This window comes from Callorhinus ursinus, unplaced genomic scaffold, assembly GCF_003265705.2.
Source record: "Callorhinus ursinus isolate GAN/ISIS: 27379988/994484 unplaced genomic scaffold, GSC_fseal_2.0 scaffold2, whole genome shotgun sequence".
Lineage (NCBI taxonomy): Eukaryota > Metazoa > Chordata > Mammalia > Carnivora > Otariidae > Callorhinus > Callorhinus ursinus.
In genome coordinates this window covers 84,167,623-84,179,201 of record NW_027397064.1, presented here as the reverse complement: position 1 = coordinate 84,179,201, position 11,579 = coordinate 84,167,623, and the positions used below count along the sequence as shown (strand labels likewise).

Genomic DNA, 11,579 nt, shown 5'->3' with positions numbered 1-11,579 from the left:
CAGGGAAGAAAGAGGCATCCACGGGGGTCTTAGGAAAGAGGTATCCATGGTGGGCCCTGCCCATAATGCCTTCAACAGCCCAGTATGGCTGGTAAAAAAGCCAGATGGCTCATGGTGGATGATCGTGGACTACTGAGAATTAAACAAGGTAATGCGCCCCGACCCCAAATTCTGCTGTACCCACCATTGCTACCACCCTGGATATCTTTGTTCATGGTCCTAGAAGTGTTCCATGTTGTCCTAGACTTAGCAAATTCCTCTTCAGTACATCCCTGGCTGTTGAGTCACAAGATTAATTTGCCCTCACATGGGAGAGGCAACAATGGACCTTTCCAGTGCTTCCCCAAGGCTACATGCCCAGCCAGAGGTATGGGATCTGATGGCAACAGATCTGTCCCTATTCTTCCCCACCTCAGTGAAATGGGCCCATTACATTAATAATATAACATTAACATGTGAAGACTTGCCTCTCCGACAGGGTACTTTGCAGATTTTGTTGGAGCATCTGCAAGGCACAGGATAGGAACTGAGCCAACAGGAAATTCAAGGCACAGGCACCACCATAAAGTTGTTGGGAATCATTTTGTTGGGTAAGATGTGAATTGTCCTAGAAGCTATGATAAGATGAAACTTATCCAACCACTAGGAACATAAAAGAGATACAAACCTTGTAGGGATTTTGAGAATTTGGAGGACTTTTGTTCATCTACCTGGCACAGTGCCTCTGTCCCTTATACCACCTGGTAAAGAAAGAGAACATGTGGGACTGGGGATCAGAAGAGCAAGCTGCCTTTGCTAAGACAAAAAATACTAGAGAAGTCAATTAAAGCTCTGACCATTTAAATTAGACATATCCATGACTCTGGAAGGTATGGGTTGGGCACTGTAGCAGAGATGACAGAAGGAGAGAGTGCCTCTAGAATTTTGATCCTAGTTCTGGAAAGGATCAGAAAGCTGATCTACCCCCTAGAGCAACAGCTCCTAACAGTGTACACAGTGCTCCTCTCATGAAGGAACAATATATTATGGTAACAACTTCCCTTCCTATCAGGGTGGGTTGAGAATATGTTCCATCGATCCACCTCTACCATGGCTCAAACCCCCGGTTGACTAAGTGGCAAACCTATTTGCAATAGAGGAGCATCCTGTCCTCAGCCCACTGTCTCTAAAAATGTGAGTACTACTAGGTCCTGTAGAATATGTAGATTCTCTAAATGCCCCCACCCCATTCCTATGCCAGGCCCTGCGGCCTGTAGAGAGGCCCAGTATATACCGACGCCCAGTATACAGATGCCTGGAAACAGGAAAAAACACAGTGCGCTAAACAGAGTGGTTTGCTTGGCGATCACTCATGAACCCTAGTTGTTAATCCTTTGCACTGGCAGTTGGGCTGTTCTAAAGAGATTAACCCCATGACTTGAACAATGGAAAGCCAAGGAATAGGTGGTCATGCATAAACCCTTTTGGGGTCAAGATATATGGAAAGGCATTTGCAGTTCCCCTGCAAAAGCCTGGGGGAGCCCTCGCTGTCTTCCACAGCTGGGAACATAAAGCACTAACACCCTGTGGCAATCAGGAAGCTGAGGCCCTAGCTCGGGCACAAGCCCTAACAATGAGCCCTTCAGTAGATAAAATAGATTGGATGCATAGAAAGAACAGCCATCATAGCATCTGGGTGGGATGAATATGGCCAAGGATACCCGATTGCCCTTGGAATACATTGACAGCTTGTGCTGTGTGATCTAAACGATGCTGAAGGCAACTGCCAAAGAAGTCTGGGATCATCGGCCAGAGTTTCCAACCCGTGAAGGAGGCAAATCAATAATATTGGTCTCTGCCCTTTGAGTGAGGGTTCTAAATATGCCTTGGTTTATATGGACACTGAGTCTGGCCTAACCCAAGCTTTTCCCCGTTGTTGCATAAACTGTGCTGCCCCCATTAGGGGATTAGAGAAGCTGTGTCCAGATTGGGGTGGGTTCATGTGACTCCCCCTGGGTTATAGACATTTGAGCACCAAGGAACTCTTACGCTGGGAACAGAAAAATCACGCTAAACAGAACAACCCCAACACACCAGAGATAAGGGATATATATCACAGAAACTATATAGTTATTCTGTCATATCAAAGAATAGAGGCTGGTTTGGCACTGACCGGTATGGCCTCTTCGGTATTTATTGGGTAGCACCAAATGGGACCCAGTGGTTATGTGGCACAAACCTTTGGCCATGGCTTCCATCTGAGTGGTTGGGCCACTACACTCTGGGTTTTCCCTGGACACAGGCGAGAATCCACCCCACAGTAACAAAAACAGCCCACTTTCCTCTCAAGGCACCTTTTGTTTTCCAATGGAGCAATCACTTAACCACTGCCTTTGTCCCCTCCATGGGTCTGCAAGATGTTGTAGGACACATAGAAGGCCCTCCTAAATCCTCCCAGCAAGACTTAAATGATAGCAGCAAAACTTGTCTTTACTCAACCCTGAAATGTCTCCAGGAAGAAAAGCTGTGCTCCCAAATAAGATGACCTGGAGCATCACTATTGCCTCAAGAGGAGGGCCTTGTGCCATTGTATGTTCATACCTGATGAGTCGGCTGTTGTATCATCTTTATTACATCACATTAAACTACCAGAGAACACTCTGGGTGATCTGAACCCCAGCCTAGGGACTTAAATCCGTGGTTTAAAGCATGGGGCTCTCGGTTAAAAAACAAAAAAAATTGTTATGTATTTGAAAAATCATTATCTTAATCTATGTTTTCTCTTGTATGTTTCTATGTTGTTGCTGTGGTATCTGTCTCCCATTCAGCCAGCCAGCCACCCGACTAGCCACCTCCCAGCTAATAAAACTTCTTGCTGACCCCTCAGCACATGTTATAAAAGAGAGGGGCATAAAGATTTTAAGAGCCAGTCAGGAGAAAAAGAATGTCGGAGGAGGTCATCGAGAGGACTTGACCGCAGGTTGACCCATGAGCCACACCTCGGCAATCAGAGGCTCCTCATCCCCTCCTCTGCCCTTGAAATGTACATTCTGCCCATGGTTCCTACAGCTCGCACGGTGGGAGCTTTCCAAGGATGCAGCTTCGAGAGAGCAATGCGTTGTTGAGACGATCTGGAGGGATTATGTGATGAACCCCGGTAAGGCCTCTACGTAAAACTTTTGAGATTCTGGTGCGGAGATCTACTTGTCCTGTGACGGCCCAAGACCGGCCTTGTACGTAAGTTCCCTGGCTTATTAAACCTGCAACCTACCAATCTGGAGGGGCTGCCTCTTTGGTCTCTCCTTGGCTTCCGTGTACGGAAGCCAGTTTCAGATTTCACTGGGAAGCCCCCAAGTTTGTGAACCAACGCTTTTATTCTGGCAGATAGATGGTTTTCATTTGCGTGTTCCATTATCTCAAAAATAACCTGAATCTCAGAGAATGTAAGTGGCTTGGCCAAGGTTAAATTAATAGCAGTGTCAGAATTGAGGCCTGAATTCTGATTTCCTCACTTTCAGTATCACGTTCTTTCCACTTTTTCCTCAGTGTTAAGGACAATATTGAGTACAAACCTTCAGGGCTCTACACACTTAAAAAGGTGCATCCCAGAATGACCATCGATAGTGGCATCGTGGGTCAATCTGAAATATAATTTTGAAAAGGAGAGTCCTGGAGAAACTAGATTAACTTGCAAGGGACATGCCATCCTTCTCTTGGGCTATATATACCAAATATTTTTTTTAAAGATTGTCTTTATGTGTGCCAAACATTCCACACCACCGAGAGCTATTACACAGATTTCTAGTCTAATTGGTTTGTATGACAAGAGATTGTGATTTAACTTTCTCATATATTTGGAAGGGGAACTTTTCCTTTTGTGAAACTCCTGCAAATCTCACAAAACCAGCCAAGCCTGGACATTCAGGAGCTTATTTCTTGAACTCCATGGTTCAATAAAGATGCACATCCTATACTGTTGCTGTTGAGAGCCCCCTCCCCCCAAAATATGTCTTGGACTGGTTGAAGTCTGACACAGATGAGCACGTAGCAGCTTGCCAAAAATGACACCCTTTGCATCTTTTATTTTATTTTTCTTCTGAAATCAGACCACACAAAGGATCATTCAGCCAGAGTAAAAGCTCGTCAGCAGATTTCAGAGCTGCTTAGGAAACTGCCACCCCAGTGTGAAAGCTACCCCCAGAGCAAGTGTCACAGCATGTGCTACATAAGCAGCCTTCTCTCCTCCAGGTGGCATCAGGGCCCTGGGCTGCTGCATGCTCTCAAGTTCATTAGCAACCTGCCCAAGCCCTTAGACTTAGGAACCAGGGCACCGCTTGGTTGGTCCATCCGTGAGTGAGACACAAGTATCAGCTCTGTGAATTGGAAGTGGCTTCTTGGCTTCCCAAATCAGTAAGCAGAGCCTCCCAATGGTATGTGAGCATGCCCACACCGACTGCGGACTGCAGACACCTAGGCTTTAAGTTCTTGCTAGAAGGCAGAGAAAGAGGAAGTTCCCTTAATGCTTCCCTGCTGCCCCTCCCCCTGCTACATTTTTTAACCACGCATTTACGCCCATTAAATCAGAATTGATGAAACCTATAGAAATGTAGTAATGTTTGAACATTGAAAAGCATACTGAAAAATAACAATATTCTTATTATACAATAAGGCAATTTCTTCAAATCGAGTAATGATGTGATGTGTGTGGTTAACTGTATCTATGCAGGAAGTGGTTTTATTTTAAAGTTTTTGTACTCACCCCCACCCCCTGCCTTTTTTTTTTTCCTCCAGTACTGAAATTAAGCAGCATCCAACATAGGCCTACTCTTACGACATGTGACTTGACTTTACTGTTTTCCGTTTTTGTTGAAAAAGTCATTAACAGTTGGAAGTTGATGGCAGTTTCAGTAACAAGTGATCACCGAGAAAAGGTAAGTGAATTTTAACTTCATATTGAACAGGAAATTTAAGCTTGAAAATGTTCGGCCGTGTCCTACGCTTTTGCGTGAACATACAAATATTTCTACAAAAACATGTTTTCACCTGTGGTTAAAACACCTGTTTGTTTCTTTTGGCGGAGAAAGACTATTCTTTTCATATTTGCAACTGTCAAATTCAAAAGTCCTTTAAGAGAAATTACACTAGGATCATTTGCTAAGATTTTATACTAAAATGTTAAAGACAGATTAAGGTATAGTTTTAGTTTGGACATACTTTTAAAAATAACTACTACAGAAAATACGGGACCTTGCATCTTTAACTGATAGTTTTACAAAAATGTGTACTATTCAGGATCCAGATAATGAAAGATTAAAAAGGCACTTTGTAACAACAAGAAATAACATCTGAATTGCAACGTGAAAAATTTCCACTATAAAGTGTTGTGTTAAGATAGCATTAGAAACCCTTGAAAAGGTGTAGTTTATTAAATGTGTAGTTTATTAAAGAGCTATTAAAAAGCAGGACAGTTTTAAAATGCAAAAGAAAGCTCTCTATTATGACACTTGAGTATTTTAATTCTTTTTCCCTAAATTGTATTTAAGATATAAGGTGAGAGAAAGGTTAGTTTCTATTTCATAAGCAAAACTTTCTGTTAAAAAAAGAAGACATAGCTGACTTTATCGAAGGTTAGTTTTGGGAGAAGGGGCAAATTAGAGATATATTTTTGGTATTTATATAATTATATAATTTTCCTTCTTTGAGATTTTCCAAAATAATAACCTTAGAAATGAAAGGATTCGTTAACCATAAAGTGACGAGAACTTTTCTTTTATACTGACTTCTTGCTTTTACAAAATGTCTTTGTGTTCTGTAACATATGTACAAAAAAATATAAAGTACTGCTAATCTCAGAGACAAATACCTAAAATAAATCTGAGTGTAGATTTTTGAAAGAATTTTAATAAGAGCTCCAGATATGATCCACTCTTCCCTAATATTATTTTTATTGTGCTGTTGAATGGGGGAAGTGATGGCCCCATAACACCGATTTTTTTGTGTTATTAAAAAATGGTTACAGGGTTGATAAGTGGCAACAATTCTTTTCTTTTATTATCTTTTATTGAAAGACACATATAAATGTTTTTTGATATGGTCAATTTAGTAGGAAATTATTCGGCATACTAGTACACTCTATTTTAAGACCTCTTCAGTTGTCAATACTGAGGCTAGCTACTTGTTGACTATTAAAATGATCACAAAAAAAAAGAGATTAGGACTTGATGTTCAATACATGTTTTATTGTTAGACTGTAGGGAAACCCTGGTAATATGCATTTGCTTTGATATTCTGATTAGCTTTTCAATTGGTTACATTTCCACACAATGGAAAGCATTATTTAAATCTGTCTTCAATATTGTGGTTCTGAACCTCTGCATCTACAGAAGCTGTATAATTCAGATAGTTTTGGTTGATATGTTATTACTTTATTTCATTTCCTTATAAAAGAAGATCACATGAATAAACATATGTAGTACTTACACATTAGCAAGAGTGACTATCCACATAAGCATTTGGCACTGAAAAAAGGTCCACTGTAGTTTTTTAAACCATTTCATATTTTTAAAAGCCAAATTCCTTGTTAAATGATTGTTTCTTGCAGAAACTGTCCAATTAAAGTATAAATATCTTATGAGGTATGTCTAAAATTAAGAATGAATTACGTGGCTTGGTGTGGATTTATAAAGAGCAACAATTAGAGATGACAGACATAAAAACTAAGATACTCTCAGAATGGTTTGTAAAAACAAGTACTGCATTATCTCTTGAATACACAGACCAAATCTTAGAGAGAGTCAAGTACAAATAAGATACTATAGGTTATTATACCTTTATATATTTTAAGTGAATAAATAAGAAACAAATTTTGGTGAAATGAAACAATGCAGAGAATCTCATTTGGAAAGTAATTTCAAAACTGATTTATTAAAAGTATATCATGCTTTTCCACTTGGGGCCAGCATTCAGCAAAATTCAGAAAGGAGATTCTTTTCTTTTGATATTCCTCCTCTTATTCTTTTGGAATGCTTTGTTTTGGAGTGGCCTGCTCTGTCCCTAACTTAGGGTCTCGCAGCCTTGGTACCTAGAAGGACAGACCCCACTTGGGTCCTTCCATCCCATTCCCATTGTCCTTAAAACTTACTCATTTATTTCCCGGAACTTAGAGCGTCTGATAAAAATAATCCATGTTCACAGGAGAAGGCTGCAGAGCTTAGTTTCTTTTTACTTCTTAACCAGGCCTCCCCTCCCTGGTATAGTTTTAATAAGGTCTCTCAGCAGACAGATCCAAAGGAACAGCTACATGTTGAGGACTTCGGTCAAGTGAAGAGAATGATACCATAGCAAATAGTTGGGGGGGAATATTTGGGGCAGGAAGAGTGTTTCATTAACCATTGGTCCTGCTATGGTATTTAAACACAAAGTGTCTTATACGAAGGGTCCCTAGACATGTGTCCATTTCTCTAAGATATTCCTGTATAAATATACACCATTCTTGTAGTGGATGAAAATTAATTGCACTATGCCTTAACACTATTTTAATATTTCCATACACTTAGAAATTATTTAACAAAATTCATTGTTTAATATACATGCATTTTTTACATAATTTAATACTCTGAATTTAAATCTTTGGGTACCAGAAGCATATTTTTTTTTGCATTGCATAATACATGTTATAGAGTTAGACTTTAAAATATACTGATAAGTATTCTAAATTTCAGTTTAGAGTTGGCAAAATGCCTTTGTTTTCAAATGATAGAAAATGAGTTGAATTAGTTTAGGCAATAAAGATAGGCATTAATTTGCATAACTGAAAAACCCAAGGAAAGCAAAGTCAGGCATAGTAGAATCCAGGAGCTCACACAGGATTAAGATTGGGTTATATTTTCTTCATTACCTAGCTTTTTTTTTTTTCCCCACTGTGCTATAAGCCCTCTCTGATGGAAGCTCACAGAGTTGACAAGAAAGCTTCAGGTTTACATTTGACCTTTTCAGACTCTGTTGCAGAAGGTTGGCTTTTCCCTATCACCACAGTAAAGGTCTCAGACTGAGATCTGATTGGACCGAATTTTGTCACATGACCATGGTAGAGCTAATCATTAACTCTAAGACACAAACACCATGAGTGACTGACTGGATTGGGTCACAGGCCTTCTCTTGCATGGAGGAACCGCCTGAGCCTGCAACACGTGTACTCTTAGCTGAACAGAGGTGTCTCCACGTAGAAATGAAACTGCTTTCTCCAGAGGAAAGGTGGCTTTATTTCTTATGGGTAAAAGCCACAGAACTCTCCTACACAGCCACATATGGTCACATTTAAAAACAGTGCTTATTCAAATTATAAAATAAAAATTTCTCCGAACTTTATAATCAGACAGAAATACAGTATCAGTTTAAAGGTAGGTCTGAATGAAGCAAGTGTTTCAATTAAACTGAATTTTAAAGTATTTTTCAAGAGCTACCTCATATATGAACACCTGTCTCAATATTTTTCTTCTGGAAGTTTATAATCTAGTATGATTGTTATATTAATATTTATAATACAAGTAAAATTTGTCCAGTACCATACGAGGATTCAGAAATTCGTGAAACATTTTGTGTTCCTAAGTGCCAGGCAATAAATTAGAGAATTTCCAGGTGTTATATCATTTGATTATATCCTATCAGAGAAATCAGGACAGTTTGGGAGAAAAGACTTGTAGTAGTTTTCAGAGAGAGCTAGGATTTGGGATTTGAGAAACATTCCAGAGAACAGAAAGGAGATATGTCCAGGCAAAAATGTCAGAGAATTTCCAAGGAAGAATGAGTTGTCTAGTTTTGTTAGCTACAAGTATAGTAGTGGGAGGTAAGGCCAGAAAGCCTATTTGAGACCCTAGTAGAGTGGACCTGCCTAGCAGATTATGATGAAAGGTTATAAGTAACAACAGTACTGCTTAGCAGGGGAAATACATAATAGGATGTCCACGTTTTGCTTCTGCATGGGCTATCCAGCATCGGGATTTATTTGTTTCTTCCATATATCTCCCTGTTGGTGGCATACTCTTCAGTTTGCAGAAATTGTTGCAGTCAGTGAAGGTAGATATTCCTGTAACATCAAGTGCTGGCTCCCCTCCCCAGGTGCCTTGAGGTCCTTAGGCTGTGGTTATAATGATTTTTTTTTTTTTTTACTTTACGGAGTATTTTTGTTTTTTGTTTGTTTTCTTTGTTTTGAATTTAAGAATAGGTGATGCAGCAAGATGGTTCAAATCAAAACCTAAATATAAAAATTATAGAAAAAAATCTTTCTTACATTCCCATTTCTATATACCTCTATTCACACCTACCTTAACCCAACAGGCAACCACTTTTCATAGTTATTTCTTTTAAAACCTTTTACAGTTGCAAATGTGCATATATATATAATGTATGTGCATAAACCCTCCTCTATTATATTAAAGGTAGCATATTATACACACCTCGCCACTTTGCTTTTTTTTCTTTTAGTAATATCTTAGAGATATTCCCACAGTAAAAATAAGAAACTGTTCAATTCTCTCTCTCTCTCTCTCAGTATTCTCTCAGTATTTCACTGGGTGGATATATCACAATTTATTAAAAGAGTCATGGGTGTCTTCAATTTTTTCTAATGCAATGAATGTGTTAATGAAATTGTGTGTGTTTTAAAATACATCTGTGGGATGAATTTTCAAGGATACTGTTTATTTATAAGCCAAGAGACAAAATAATTTTGATAGTTATGGCCATACTAACTTCAGGTTAGTTGTAAACTTTTGAACTTCCACCAGCACTTAGAATGCTGGTAGAAGATCTGTAGCTTTTCCAATGGATTGTGTTTCTGAACTTTTCAGGTTTTGCTAATGGGTAGAAAATTGTATCTCAGTATAGTTTTACTGGTATTTCTGTTATTATGATTGAGATTGAGCTTGTTTTTAAAAGATTAAAGTTCTACTTGTTTTTCTTCTTTTTTTTTTAAAGATTTTATTTATGAGAGAGAGAGAGAGAAAGAGAGAGGGGGAGGAGCAGAGGGAGAGGGACAAACAGGCTCTATGCTTGGCTTGGGGCTTGATCTCAGGACCCTGAGATCATGACCTGAGCTGAAACCAAGAGCTGGACACTTAACCAACTGAGCTACCCAGGTGCCCCTACTTATTTTTCTTAATAAGATAATGTATTCTTTCTCAATTGTATAATTGAGGACCAAAAGCATTAATGAAGTTCAAGCCTTAGAAGGAGATGTCAAAGAAGTAAGAAATTGGGGAAAGCCTATGTAAAATACTCTTTTTATAAGTCTTGAAATAAGTAGTAGCTAAAAAAGGGATGAAACATGAATGTTGAAGTGAAGGAGAAGAGAAAAGAAATGGAAATGAAGGAAACAAAGGGAATATATCCAGAAACCTGACAAGGTGTTGGAGACTAAGACAGTTGGGTGTAATCACTACTTGTAATCAAGCAGGTAAGTTAACAGATAAGTTAACCTGAAACCAAAGGGAGAGCACTTTAATGAGTGTGTATGTGGATGATGGGATATAAAGATGCGCTGAGGAGACAAAGTTGAGGAAATATACGCTTCATGGTTCCCGTCTCTGAAATTGTAGGAAAGCTCATCTAATGAGACGGAATATTTATGGAATGCCAAAGAATAAGCAGAAAATCTTATTTTTAAAATTGGCCTTGTCGATTACACACAATACTACTGTGGGTTTAAAATTGATTTTCTCTTTTGGTGAGCATCAGCCCAATTCAATTCAATTCCGTAAATAATTTTGAACTCTAAGTACACTGTGTTATGCTAGGAATTATTGGGGACACAAAGAATCAATGTGCTATCTAGCCAGTGAAAACTTTTTAGGTAGTTTAGTGCACAAACACAAGAATTTAAGTTTAAATCTATATGTATAAATGCAACGCTATAGAAATATCCCAGAACATTTTATTCTCAGAGTCCCAGACTCATTTTGCCAAATCCAGTGGTCATTTACGTGTCTTCATATTATCTACTATGTGAGCTGCATTTGATGCAATTGAACATTCCTGCCCTCTTAAACTTCTCTCTTCCTTTGACTCCTGGGATATTTCATGCTTTCAGTTTTTCACCAAACTAATTGGATGCTCTTTCTCTGTCTTCTTTGATAAATCTTCTTCATCATTCAACTCTAAATATTGGAATGCCTTGCACTCAGTCTTCAGATTTCTATCTTTTTTAGCCCTAGCTCTTGTCTTCTAAGTTTATTCCTAGGCAAATGTCTTGCAGTGCCATGAGTTTAAATATGATCTGTATTCTAGTTAGATCTCAAGATTGGAACTTTTTCTTAGCATTATAAGTGCAACTGGCTACTCATCATCTTCACTTGAATGTCTCATCGAGTTATCAAAGTAAGTATGTTCAAAACTAACCTCTTACTTACTCCCTGCTTGCCCCCAACCCAACTTGTTTCTTCCTTATTTTCATCCATCTCAGTTAATGGCACCACCATTCATCTATCTGTTGAGGACAATAAACTAGAATTAACATCAGTTATACTCTTACCCACACATTTCCTACCCCAAACCACATTCAATTCATCAGCAATAAGCAGAGCCTGCAAAATACTGACTTAGAT

At 38.8% G+C, this 11,579-nt stretch overlaps 1 protein-coding gene across 1 annotated transcript in view; it reads left to right on the top strand.

Annotated features, from left to right (window-relative positions):
* The first annotated feature begins 4,765 nt into the window (after positions 1-4,765).
* Positions 4,766-11,579, top strand: part of ARHGAP15 (Rho GTPase activating protein 15) — a 601,639-nt gene continuing 594,825 nt past the window's right edge. Inside the window, exon 1 of the mRNA XM_025856481.2 lies at positions 4,766-4,910. The gene's annotated coding sequence lies outside the window, so the exon portion shown is untranslated. The remainder of the gene's footprint in view (positions 4,911-11,579) is intronic.